A 13,092-nucleotide genomic window follows, 5' to 3' on the forward strand; every position below is an offset into this window, starting at 1 on the left:
TGGATAGCCAATCGGTATGTTCTTTCTTGGGGAAGACTCCCTCTCCCACTCCCAGCTTTCCTCAGGTGCCTATAGTTCTTTGGGTAGGATCGGAGCTTCATCCATCCTTTCCCCCATCCACTTAGGCACGGCCATTGGTGTCATCCTTGCCCAGTTCATGTTTGGGCAGACATGTTGGTGAAACTTTATGGGTTTAGCTTCCAATATTACTGGGAGACACGACCTCAGAGGGAACTCCCAGATCTTTCTGTCTCTTACACTCTTTTTGCTCCCTCTTCTGCAATGTTCTATGAACCTTTGGTGTGGGAATGTTTGGTAGACATATTTAGGATAACCTTCCACGCTTAAGAGAACCAGCACCAAGTTCTGCTCTTCCTACAGTCAGCTCCATCTCAGGAAAACCACTACTGCAGCAAACTTCCATGGTTTGCCTTCCCTTAATAAAGGTCTTTGTGTTGGTGACTTTGCATGCCCTTAGTGCAGTGGTGTTGAGTTGATGTGGTGGGACCTACATCATTGTATCCTTGGGAAGGAGTAAAGGTTGGCAATTTGCAAAGAAAGCATTCATATGAAAGCCCGAGTCTTGCTTGAAGTGGCTCTCTGGCTTACTGTTTGCCAGCGTGATCAGTTGGTCACACACATGTTCCTGCACTTTACCGTTCACCATATGATACAGCTGAACCATCACCAGAACTGGACTGATGGAGGTGGCTCTGTCCTCGAACCTCCAAACTGTGAACTAAATAAACTTCTGTATAGAGTTAAACTGCCTGGGGTGCTCCCTTATACTGATGCAGAGCTGATCGATACAACCACCTTTCGAATAAATGACCTGGCCAAAACCGATGCATCATCCTTGACCTTCCTTCTTTGCCTTTTTGCTCTAAGAGCTGTAGATCCAGAATCTACCCTCTCACACTCTGGCCTAAGCTATCGTAGCCTCTTGTGACACCACAGTTCTTTAACAGACCCCCTGCCTCTGTCATTGCTCCCCTATGATTTTGCTTCACCAGAGCCAGAGTGACCCTGGTAAGCTCTTAAGCCAGATACTACCTGTCTTTTGTGCAAAGCCATCCAAAGGCTTCCACCCAGAGGGTGAACACCTTGCTTTTCTGTTGGATGACCACTCTTCCTTTACTCACTCTGTGGTGACCTCCACCTTCCTGGTCTTGGAACCTCATGCTCCTGGGCACTTGTCTCTCTATTGGAGTCTTTGTTCTCCCAGATGTTTGTATGCTCACCGCCTCCTCTCTTCCAGGTCTTGTGCAGATGTCATATGGTGAATGGTCAGTCATCCTTGTGATAAGAATATCAATATTTGGGAGAATACACTGTCCAGAACTTATTTTTAAAGATAAAGAAAGTTACCTTAAGTTGGCTTGTAACATTTCTCTACGCTAAAAGGTCTACAAAAACCCTTGGGGAGGCTGAAGCTTTGAAGTTAGGGCTTAATTTATCCTCAAAGATGTAGCTAACCTTGACTGATGGATTCCCTTGTCTTCCAGGAAGGAGAAGGCAAGGGAAATGCCTAGGGAGACAGTACTGAAACATCAGAGGCTGTGCCCAGCCTCACCAGAGACTAGTGTCAACTGAGAAGACCATACAGGTAGAACAAAGGAGTATTTCTGCTGGCTCCAGTGGCACTGGAGATGGATGGAGACCAGAGTGTGGTCCAGTGCTGAGGCATCCTGGTGTGGTCCTAGAACACTCTGCATAGGTGGTAGGATGTGTGAAGATGTTAGTGAGAATATGGTGAGTTGAAGAGCAACTGTGATTAATTGTCCCACTGTCTTAGTTATGTTTTCTATTGCTGTGCTTAGTTTTAGATACCATGACTAAGACAACTTATAGAAGAGTTTGTTAGGCCTTACAGTTTCAAGGACTAAGTCCATGACTATATGCCAGGAAGTGTGGTAACAGATAAGCAGGCATGGTGTTGGAGCAGTAACTGAGAATTTACATTTTTATCTGTAAGTAGGAGGCAGAGAGAGCTAACTGGGAATTGTGTAGGCTTTTTTTTTAAATTAATCATTCCATTCTTTTATATCTCAAATGATATCAGACTTCCAGGTTACCCACCCACCAGCCCCCATCCCACATCTGCCCTCCCCAACTCCTTTGCTTGTATGAGGGTACTCCCCGACCCAACCACACTCTTCTACCCCACCACTCCAGCATTCCCCTATGCTGGGGTATCAAGCCTCCCTGGGATCAAGGGCCTCTCTTCCTGTTGCTGTCAGACAAAGCCATCCTCTGCTACATATGTATCTGAAACCATGGATGCGATCAGGTACACTTTTTGGTTGGTGGTCTAGACTCTGGGAGAACTGGGTGGTCAGGCCAGCCTATGTTGTTCTTCTTAATGGGGTTGCAATGGCCCTCTGTTCCTCCAGTCCTTCCACTATCTCCCCCACTAGGTCCCCGAGCTCTTTCTAATGTTTGGCTCCAAGCATCCATATCTGCATTGGTCAGTTGCTGGCTGGACTTCCTCAGGAACTGCCATACTAGGTTTCTGTCAGCAAGCACGTCTTGACCATGACAACAATGTTGGGTTTGGTGTCTGCAGACAAGATGGATCCCCAGATGGGGCAGTCCCTAGTAGGCCCTTCTTTCAGTCTCTGTTCCATTTTTTGTCCCTGTTCTTCCTTTGGACAGGAACATTTCTGGGTTAAAAACTTTGAGATGGGTGGGTGTCACCATCCCTTGACCGAGGCCATGTCTATCTGCTGGAGGAGGTCTCTACTGGATCTCTCTCCTACTCAAAGCCCACGTCCAGTAACACACCTCCTTTAGCAAGGTCATACCTCCTAATCATCCTCAAAACATTTCATCAACTGGCAATCAAGTGTTCAAGTATATGGGCCTATGGCGGTGATTATCACTCAAACCACCACCCCTGCTCACACTGCAGATCCATGGGAGGACAAGACGTATTGCCAATTCGGGTGCCTGGATTTAAATACTTGGATTTGAATTTTTTTGACAATTTTCTTTCTTTTATTGGATATTTTTTATTTACATTTCAAATGTTATCCCCTTTCCTGGTTTCCCCTCCAGAAACCTGCTATCTCCCCCTGCTTCTATGAGGGTGTTCCCTCAGCTACCCATCCACTCCCTCCCACCTCCCCTCCCTGGCATTCCCCTACACTGGGGAATCAAGCCTTGACAGGACCAAGGGCCTTTCCTCCCATAGATGCCTGACAAGGCCATCCTCTGCGACATATGCGACTGGTGCCATGGGTCCATCCCTGTGTACTCTTGGGATGGTGGTTTAGTCCCTGGGAGCTCTGGGGGGCAGGGTCTGGTTGGTCGATATTGTTGTTCTTCTTATTGGATTGCAAACCCCTTCAGCTCCTTCAGTCCTTTCTCTAACTCCTCCATTGGGGACTCCATTCTCAGTTCAATGGTTGGCTGCAAGCATCTGCCTCTGTATTTGTCAGGCTCTGACAGAGCCTCTCAGGAGACAGTTATATCAAGCTCTTGTCAGCATGTACTTCTTGGCATCTGAAATATTGTCTGGGTTTGGTGGCTCTATATATATGGGATGGATCCCCAGGTGGGGCAGTCTCTGGATTGCCTTTCCTACAGTCACTGCTCTATCCTTGTCTCCATATTTCCTCCTGTGAGTATTTTTGTTCCCACTTCTAAGGACTGAAGCATGTATACTTTGGTCTTCCTAATTTTGGGGTCTAACTTCTTGAGTTCTTTGTGTATATTAGATATTAGCTTTCTATTGGATGTAGGATTGGTAAAGATCTTTCCCCAATCTGTTGGTTGCTGTTTTGTCCTAATGACAGTGTCCTTTGCAATTTTATGAGGTCCCATTGTCGATTCTTGATCTTAGAGCATAAGCCATTGGTGTTCTGTTCAGGAAATTTTTCCCAGTGCCCATGTGTTTGAGGCTCTTCCTTATTTTTTCTTCTATTAGTTTGAGTGTATCTGGTTTGATGTGGAGGTCCTTGATCCACTTGGACTTAAGCTTTGTACAGGGTGATAAGAATGGATCGATCTGCATTCTTCTACATGCTGACCTCCAGCTGAACCAGCACCATTTGTTGAAAATGCTCTTTTCCCCACTGGGTGGTTTTAGTTCCTTTGTCAAAGATCAAGTGACCATAGGTGTGTGGGTTCATTTCTGCATCTTCAATTCTATTCCAATGATCTACTTGCCTGTCTCTGTATCAATACCCCAATACCATACAGTTTGTTTGGTTTTTGTTTATTTGTTTGTTTTATCACTATTGCTCCGTAATACAGCTGGAGGTTAGGGATAGTGAGTCCCTAGAAGTTCTTTTATTGTTGAGAATCATTTTTGCTATCCTAGGTTTTTTGTTGTTCCAAATGAATTTGCAAATTTCTCTTTCTACCTCTGTGAAGAATTGAGTTGGAATTTTGATGGGGATTGCATTGAATCTGTTGATTGCTTTGGGCAAGATGGCCATTTTTACTATATTAATCCTGCCAATCTATGAGTATGGGAAATCTTTCCGTCTTCTGAGATCTTCTTCAATTTCTTCAGAGACTTGAAGTTCTTGTCATACAGATCTTTCACTTGCTGGGTTAGAGTCACACCGAGGTATTTTATATTATTTGTGACTATTATGAAGGGTGTCGTCTACCTAATTTCTTTCTTGGCCTGTTTATCCTTTGAGTAGAGAAATGCTATTGATTTGTTTGAGTTAATTTTATATCCAGCCACTTTACTGAAGTTGTTTATCAGGTTTAGGAGTTCTCTGATGGAGTTTTTGGGATCACTTAAGTATTCTATCATATCATCTGCAAATAGTGATATTTTGACTTATTCCTTTCCAATCTGTATCCCTTTGACCTCCTTTTGTTGTCTAATTGCTCCAGCTAGGACTTTGAGTAATATACTGAATAGGTAGGGAGAGTGAGCACTCTTGTCTAGTCCCTGATATTAGTGGGATTGCTTCAAGTTTCTCTCCATTTAGTGTGATGTTGGCTACTGGTTTGCTGTATATTGTTTTTACTATGTTTAGGTATGGGCCTTAAATTCCCAATCCTTCCAAGACTTTTAATATGAAGGGGTGTTGAATTTTGTCAAATACTTTCTCAGCATCTAATGAGATGATCGTGTGGTTTTTATGTATAGTGGATTACATTGATGCATTTTGTATATTGAACCATCCCTGCATCCCTGGAATGAAGCCTACTTGACTATGATGGATGATTTTTTTAATGTGTTCTTGGACTCAGTTTGTGAGAATTTTATTAAGTATTTTGGCATCCATATTCATAAGGGGAACTGGCCTGAAGTTCTCTTTCTTTGTTGGGTCTTTGTGTGGTTTAGGTATAAGCATAATTGTGGCTTCATAGAAGTAATTCGGTAGTGCTCCATCTGTTTCAATTTTGTGGAATAGTTTGGATAGTATTGGTTTGAGGTCTTCTATGAAGGTCTAATAGAATTCTTCACTAAACCCATCTGGTCCTGGACTTTTTTTGTTTGGGAGATTTTTAAATGCTTCTATTTCTTTAAGGGTTATGGGACTGTTTAGATGGCTTATCTGATCCTGATTTAACTTTGGTAACTGATACCTGTCTAGATTTCATCCAGATTTTCCAGTTTTGTTGAATATAGGCTTTTGTGGTAGGATCTGATGATTTTTTGAATTTCCTCAGATTCTGTTATTATGTGTCCCTTTTAATTTCTGATTTTGTTAATTTGCATACACTCTCTGTGCCCTCTGGTCAGTCTGGCTAAGGGTTTATCTATGTTGTTGATTTTCTCAAGGAACAAGCTCTTGGTTTTGTTGGTTCTTTTTATAGTTCCTTTTGTTTCTACCTGGTTGATTTCAGCCTGGAGTTTGATTATTTCCTGCTGTCTACTCCTCTTGGATGTATTTGCTTCTTTTTGTTCTAGAGCTTTTAAGTGTGCTGTCAAGCTGCTGATGTATGCTGTCTCCTGGATGCACTCAGAGCTGAGTTTTCCTCTTGGCACAGCTTTCATTGTGTCCCAGAAGTTTGGGTATGTCGTGCCTTCATTTTCATTAAATTCTAAAAAGTTTTTAATTTCTTTCTTCATTTCTTCCTTGACCAGGTTATCATTGAGTAGAGTATTGTTCAGCTTCCATGTGTATGTGAGCTTTCTGTTGTTTTTGTTGTTATTGAAGAGCAGTATTAGTCCATGGTGATCTGATAAGATCTCTATCTTCTTGTATCTGTTGAGGCCTGTTTTGTGATCAATTATATGGTCAATTTGGAGAAGGTACCATGAAGTGCTGAGAAGAAGGTATATTCTTTTGTTTTAGGATGAAATGTTCTATAGATAAGTCCATATGGTTCAAAACTTCTTTTAGTTTCTCTGTGTCTCTGTGTAGTTTCTGTTTCATGATCTGGCCATTGATGAGAGTGTGGTGTTGAAGTCTCCCACTATTATTGTGTGAGGTGCAATGTGTGCTTTGACCTTTAGTAAAGTTTCTTATATGAATGTGGGTGCCCTTGCATTTGGAGCATAGATATTGGGAATTAAGAGTTTATCTTGGTGGATTTTCCTTTGACAAGTATGAAGTGTACTTCCTTATCTTTATTGATAACTTTTGGTTGAAAGACTATTTTATTGAATATTAGAAAGGGTACTCCAGCTTGTTTCTTGGGATCATTTGCTTGAAATATTTTTTCCCAGACTTTTACTCTGAGGAAGTGTCTGTCTTTGTCACTGAGGTGTGTCTTATGTATGCAGCACAATTCGGGACCCTGTTTATGTATCAGGTCTGTTCATCTGTGTCTTATTATTGGGGAATTGAGTCCATTGATGTTGAAAGATATTAGGAACCAATGGGTGTTGTCTCCTATTATTTCTGTTGTTAGAGGTAGAATTGTGTTTGCGTGGCTGTTTTCTTTTGGGTTATTTGAAAGAAGATTACTTTCTTGCTTTTTCTAGGGTGAGGTTCCCTCCTTGTGCTGGAGTTTTCCATCTATTATCCTTTGTAGGGCTATATTTATGGAAAGATATTGTATAGATTTGGTTTTGTCATGGAATATCTTGATTTCTCCATCTATGGTAATTGAGAGTTTTGCTGGATATAGTAGCCTGGGCTGGCATTTGTGTTCTCTTAGGGTCTGTATGACACCTGCCCAGGATCTTCTAGCTTTCATAGTCTCTGTTGAGAAGTCTGGTGTAATTCTGATAGGTCTGCCTTTATATGTTACTTGACCTTTCCCCCTTACTGCTTTTAATATTCTTTCTTCATTTTGTGCATCTGGTGTTTTGACTATTATGTGACGGGAGGAATTTCTTTTCTGGTCCAATCTATTTGGAGTTCTGTAGGCTTCCTGTATGTTTATGGGCATCCCTTTCTTTAAGCTAGGGAAGTTTTTTTATTCTATAATTTTGTTGAATATATTTACTGGCCCTGTAAGTTGGTAATCTTCACTCTCTTCTATACCTATTATCCTTAGGTTTGATCTTCTCATTGTGTCCTGGATTTCCTGGATGTTTGGAGTTAAGAGCTTTTTGCGTTTTGCATTTTCTTTGACTGTTGTATCAATGTTTTCTATGGTGTCTTCTGCCCCTGAGATTCTCTCTTCTATCCCTCTTCTATTCTGTTGGTGATGCTTGCTTCTATGACTCCTGATCTCTTTCCTAGGTTTTCTATCTCCAGGTTTTAATCCCTTTGTGATTAAAAAATTGTTTCTACTTCAATTTTTAAATCCTGGATGGTTTTATTCAATTCCTTCACCTGTTTGGTTATGTTTTCCTGTAATTCTTTAAGGGATTTTTGTGTTTCTTTTTTAAGGGCTTCTACTTCTTTACCTGTGTTGCCCTATATTTCTTTAAGGGAGTTATTTATGTCTTCTAACATTATCATGAGTTGTGATTTTAAATTAAAGACTAGCTTTTCTGGTGTGTTGGGGTATCCAGGGCTTGCTGTGGTGGGGAACTGGGTTCTGATGATGTCAAGTGGCCTTGGTTTCTGTTGCTTAGGTTCTTGCCCTTGCCTCTCGTCATCTGCTTATCTCTGGTGTTAGCTGGTCTTTCTGTCTCTGATGGTGTCTTGTCCCTCCTGTAAGCTTGTGTGTCAGCACTCCTAGAAGATGAGCTCCCTGGGAATTTATAGCTGAACATTACTAAAATAGGTGAGGAAACTCTAAACTTGGGAGAAGGGAGAAGGAGGCCTTTACGACATTCATACTGAAGATGATGGGGTGCATCCTCAGCCTGCCAATATCCCACAGGCAGCCTGTCCAGTGTTTCCCTTTGCCAGAGGTCTGACATCAGGGGCACTTCCTCTATGAATTGGTTCTAGTGAAGCAGGACTATTCTTTAAATAGAGTCATGAGACCGCTGGTACTGGACTATGGGGCCTCATGGACCCCAGTGTGTGGGAGGTATGTTCAAAAACACATTCAAGAATTTAGGAAGTGGCTAGTGCTTTTCCTCCCCTTCCCAGGCTTGTCTATTGGCTGAGGGTGGGTGGTATCAAAATTAAACCCTGATGTGCTTGCATTTTTTCTGGGAACAACTAGAGACTTGGCTGGACGAGTGGTGGATGGGCTAGCAAATCTAGAGACTGAGTGAAGGGGCCTGAAGGGGAGTGAGAAGTGTCTCCTGGGCACTTTTAGGAAGCTCTTCTGTATAATGTTCTCTGTAACCTCCCCCTCCATGTTCCCAAAAGAATTTCATTAAAGACTGACATTTATTTTAAGATCTCTTTTGGAAGCCAGATTCATATTTATTTGGAATGCTGTGCCTTGTGGAATGTTATGATTCTCAGTTCATATACAATAGTAGGCCATGGGTATAAGGTTGTTTACTCATATAATTTTAAAATATTTGTTTTTGTGGTTATGAATGTTTTGGCTGCATGTATGTATGCATACTCTGTGTGTGCCTAGTGCCTGACAAAGCCAGAGGAGGGCACTGGATCCCCTGGAACTTTATTATTTTGTGTGTGTGTGTGTGTGTGTGTGTGTGTGTGTGTGTGTGACACTTGTGGGGTAAGTGTGTGTCATGGCTCATGTGTAGAGGTCATAGGACAACTTTGTGGAGTTGATTCTCTCCTTCCACCTTTACTTAAGTTCCTGAGACCACCCCTAGGTTCTCAGGCCTATGTGACAAGCACTTTTACCTGCTAAGTGTCACACTTGCTTTTTATGGAATAATTTGGTAAACACCCCTGTATTGAGGAGCCATGATAAGAGATAGGGATACAGAGATAGTTAGGGTACAGCTCCGCCCTCATATTATCCACAGCATGCTGGAGAGACAGGCAAATACACATACGAAGGGGAAATTCCAAGTACACTGTAGGTAACTGAATGACATAAAAAAGTATGGGTCCTAATCCCTGGAGCCTGGGCACGCTCTCATACCTGGTGGGCACTCAATACTATCTCAAGATATTTTATAAGAGGAAGATTTGATCACAGAGAGAAAATAATGTGATTAAAGACGTGGTGATTGGAGTGGTGCACACTGAAGATGGGGTAAGAGGTCCCACAACAAAAAAAAATTCTGTAGGCTTCTAAAAATGAGAACAGAGAAGGAAACAGTTTCTTCCCTCAACCTCCCTAGGGTAACCATCCCTATGACACCTTGATTTATCCCAGTGAAACTTGGGGCTCCCAGAACTACAGTAGCATTAAGTCAAGAATTTTATGATACTTTGTTATAGCTGCCACAGTGAAGTAAGGGTATAGAATGGAATGGGTGCTCCAGCAATCACACTGTAAGGAGATTTCATATACTATAGGAAGGTGTCAGAAGGGAATTCAGAGAAGCAATGCTAACTCTTTCAACAAAGGAGGCTGTCTGTAGAAGGAGAGCTAAGGAACTGTGCAGTTCATACATGCTTGTTGATTGAGCCAACATTTTTGAACATCTGTTATAAATTAGGTCCTGCATTAGGATTACTAGGATTTGAAGACAACGAAGGAGCGTCAAGGAACTGAATGTCCAGAAGGGAGACTTGTTATAAAAGTCCTGGCTTATGGTCATACTGAACCAGTTAAACTCTCTGTTCGAGTCCCTCTATGTCAATCATAAAAAGAGTTGGTTCACTGAATGTTATGAGGACTGAATGATAAAATACCTGGGGAATTGTTTTGTAACTGTAAAGCATTATAGAAGTAAAAAATACTATAGAAATTAGGTATGTGAAAAATAAGACTTGCATCTTAATAGCTTCAAGGCACATGAGAAAGAGATAAGTGGTGTAGGATTCCTGGGGAGTAATAGAAGTGACAGATGATGCCAGCTTCAACCAAGGGCATCAGGACCACTTCCTGGAGTCATGGTTAAGCAGGCAATGGAGACAGGAGGGTTATCACAGAAATGTGAATGTGGCTTGATGGGAGGCATGGCCCACTGGTCACTGCCTGCCACTTTCCTAGGTGACCCTAAGCCCCCAGGAGATGAGGTGCAACGTTTCCTTAGATGAAGTGCGAAGGCTACCATCTTTACTTTTAACTCTCAAATTCTCCTTGGCTTCCCAGTTTCTACCATCTCCTCCCATAACTGTTGCCTGACTGCTTATCACAATGTTCGGGGCCAGCCTGGCTGCAAGACTGCAGTCAGCAATCTCTTTCAACACCAGGCTGGAATTAATAGTAGAACTTCACCTTCCTTGTTCTCTTTAAAACATCCTGCTGTCCTTAAGAAAATAGTTTTTTGTTGTTTTAATGAGAAAATTGTTCATTGTCAGGCCACAAGAAAGATGAAGAGAATAGTTGTTGGGGAGACAGGCTATCATTTTAAATCTAAAAGTCAAATGATATTTAAACTGTGCTCTATTTGACCTCTGCTAATATTGCCAGATCGTGTTACATTATGTTGAGAAGTTGCTGGAGAATGTTTTTACTGGAACAGAAGACTATGTTCAGATTTTAGTTCCTGGTTAAAAATAATAATGAGAGAAATGGTTGTTCTGAATGTTGTATGCTCCTCTCCAAGGGCATGGGAGGTTGCTGAATGCCTTCTTTCTGCCATGTGTGCCCAGTGCTGGGCAGCCTAGTGCACAGTGCAGGCTGGGGACTGCTGGGAGATCAGGTGAAGTTCTTGTACCTTGGTGTCTGAACTCAGAAATTAAAGGTTATGATTTTTAAGAAAAATTATAAAGCCCACAATCCTCTCTTCTTCTGATCACTGGCTGGAAGTCAGCCTCTTCCTTTTCTTCCTCTTCTCTCTCCTCCTTCTCCTCTGCCTCCCTTCTGTCTTTCATCATCCCTCCTTCCCCTTCTGTACACTTCTTTATGAGAGTGGTGATCTTTTATTCTATATTTCCAAGAAAGTTCAAATTTCAAATATTTTGTCTTCTATTCTCATATTAAATTGCAGTGGAAATGCAAATATTTGGATAACCAAGCAACAGTTTTGAAATATTTTTATGTTCTCTGGTAATATAAATGGCAACTATTTGCATAACACCATTCTCCTCCTGCCATTTAAATGTGAATGAAGAAAGTGAGGTGCAGTGTTGTTAAATGGCTCATCTAAGGTCCTTTTGGTCAGATTTTGTAGCCTGAGGTCAGCCATCATCTCTCTCCAACTCCTCAAATATACGTGTTTGTTTTTGTTTTTTTTTCTGAAAAATTTGCCTGACGCTGTTTCACACTAATGGATAGAAGCAGTCATGGTCACAGGTCCACTGAATGCCCCTCTGCTCAGGCTCCACATAGCAGCCCAGCCTGCGATCATGGATTAGCTTATGAGCTCAGAAGGGCAGAGGCAGAGAAGAACAGAAAGACAGCTGGAAGAAACGGGAAGATTTGGGAAAGTGCTCACAATTATAACATTAGGTAAGTGGTACATATATTATGGTATTAAATATATATATGTATATGGTGTATATGTAAAAACACTAATGCACTATAATATAGTAAGAAAATACAATTGTTGACATTGGTTACTTCTGGATGGTAGAGTTAAGATTTTCTTTTCTAAGCTATAGCTCAGTGGAAGGACCTTTCTCGAACTCAGAATTCAATGATATGGCTACTATGACTCTGAAGCTTATCCTGTCTCTGCCTCCAAACTGGGGTCACAGGTGGGCCACACCCATTTAGCAATTATTTGGATTCTAGTGATGCCAACTCTAGTCCTCCTCACACTTGTGAGGCAAACACTTTAGCCACTGAGCCAACTCCCTGGCCCTCCTCTGGCTTTTTTGTTGAATTGACTCCACTTCTGCTAGGTCCTTGTGACCAGTACTTTTCTATGACCAAAATGAGCATTCAGAGGAATCAAATAACCAGTGACCAACCAGAAACTGACTAGCAATTTGTTCTATGGTCACACTGCTTACTATGATGAAATCTTACCTCAGGATTGTATTCTGTGGCCTTGTAAGATGACTTCAGAAAACTCACAACTTCACTCACAGGTAGAGAAGTTTTACAAAATATTTTCTGTTGATTATGATATTGATAAAAATGTATTATTGCTAGTTGGAAAACATGGAAATAATAAAGAAATAAATCTGCAATTATAAATCTTGGTAATTGACTCTACTAACACAACTACTTTTCTTTGTAATTTGTAGTTCCTTCTGCCTTTTTTTCTATATGTAATTTTTTTTCCAAGAGGGAGTCTTACTCTCTGGTCCTGCTTAACCTGGAACTCATTAGATAGTCCAGATGGCCTTGTGAACAATTGTCAATTCTCCTGCTTTCCGAGCACTGGGATTATAGGTCTGAACCATTATGCCCAACTTATAATACTTATGTATTAGTGTATGCATGTATATGATGTGTATGTATGTGGTATGCATGTGGAGGTCCCAGGCAAGTTTGTGGAGTTAGCCCTCTCCTTCTGTTTCTATGGGAATCCCTGATCAGACTCGAGTTGATGCCTTTGACAGCTGAGCCTTCTCACTCACCCCTTAGGCTTCGTTCCTTCCCACTCCTTTAACATTGTGAGCATTTCTTCCCTCATGTCACACAGTATTCTTTACAAACTCTTGTCCGTGATGACTGCATAAGATTCCAATGTAATGATTAACCAGCCCACTATAACGGTTCTTCCAGCATCAGAGAGCAGCCATTTCCTAGCTGGGAAGATTTAAATATTGCGGGGGGAAAGTCCTATGTACCCCAGACCAGAGGACAAACAGCATCTATGAAATGTTCTTGTAA

The 13,092-nt window shown here is 41.6% G+C and overlaps 1 long non-coding RNA gene across 1 annotated transcript in view; it reads left to right on the forward strand.

Annotated features, from left to right (window-relative positions):
* LOC120100914 (uncharacterized) overlaps positions 1-13,092 on the forward strand; it is a 49,630-nt gene that overhangs the window by 28,628 nt on the left and 7,910 nt on the right. Inside the window, exon 2 of the long non-coding RNA XR_005501202.2 lies at positions 11,584-11,757. This is a non-coding gene — a long non-coding RNA (uncharacterized LOC120100914). The remainder of the gene's footprint in view (positions 1-11,583; positions 11,758-13,092) is intronic.

Source organism: Rattus norvegicus, chromosome 2, assembly GCF_036323735.1.
Source record: "Rattus norvegicus strain BN/NHsdMcwi chromosome 2, GRCr8, whole genome shotgun sequence".
NCBI classification, from domain to species: Eukaryota; Metazoa; Chordata; class Mammalia; order Rodentia; family Muridae; genus Rattus; species Rattus norvegicus.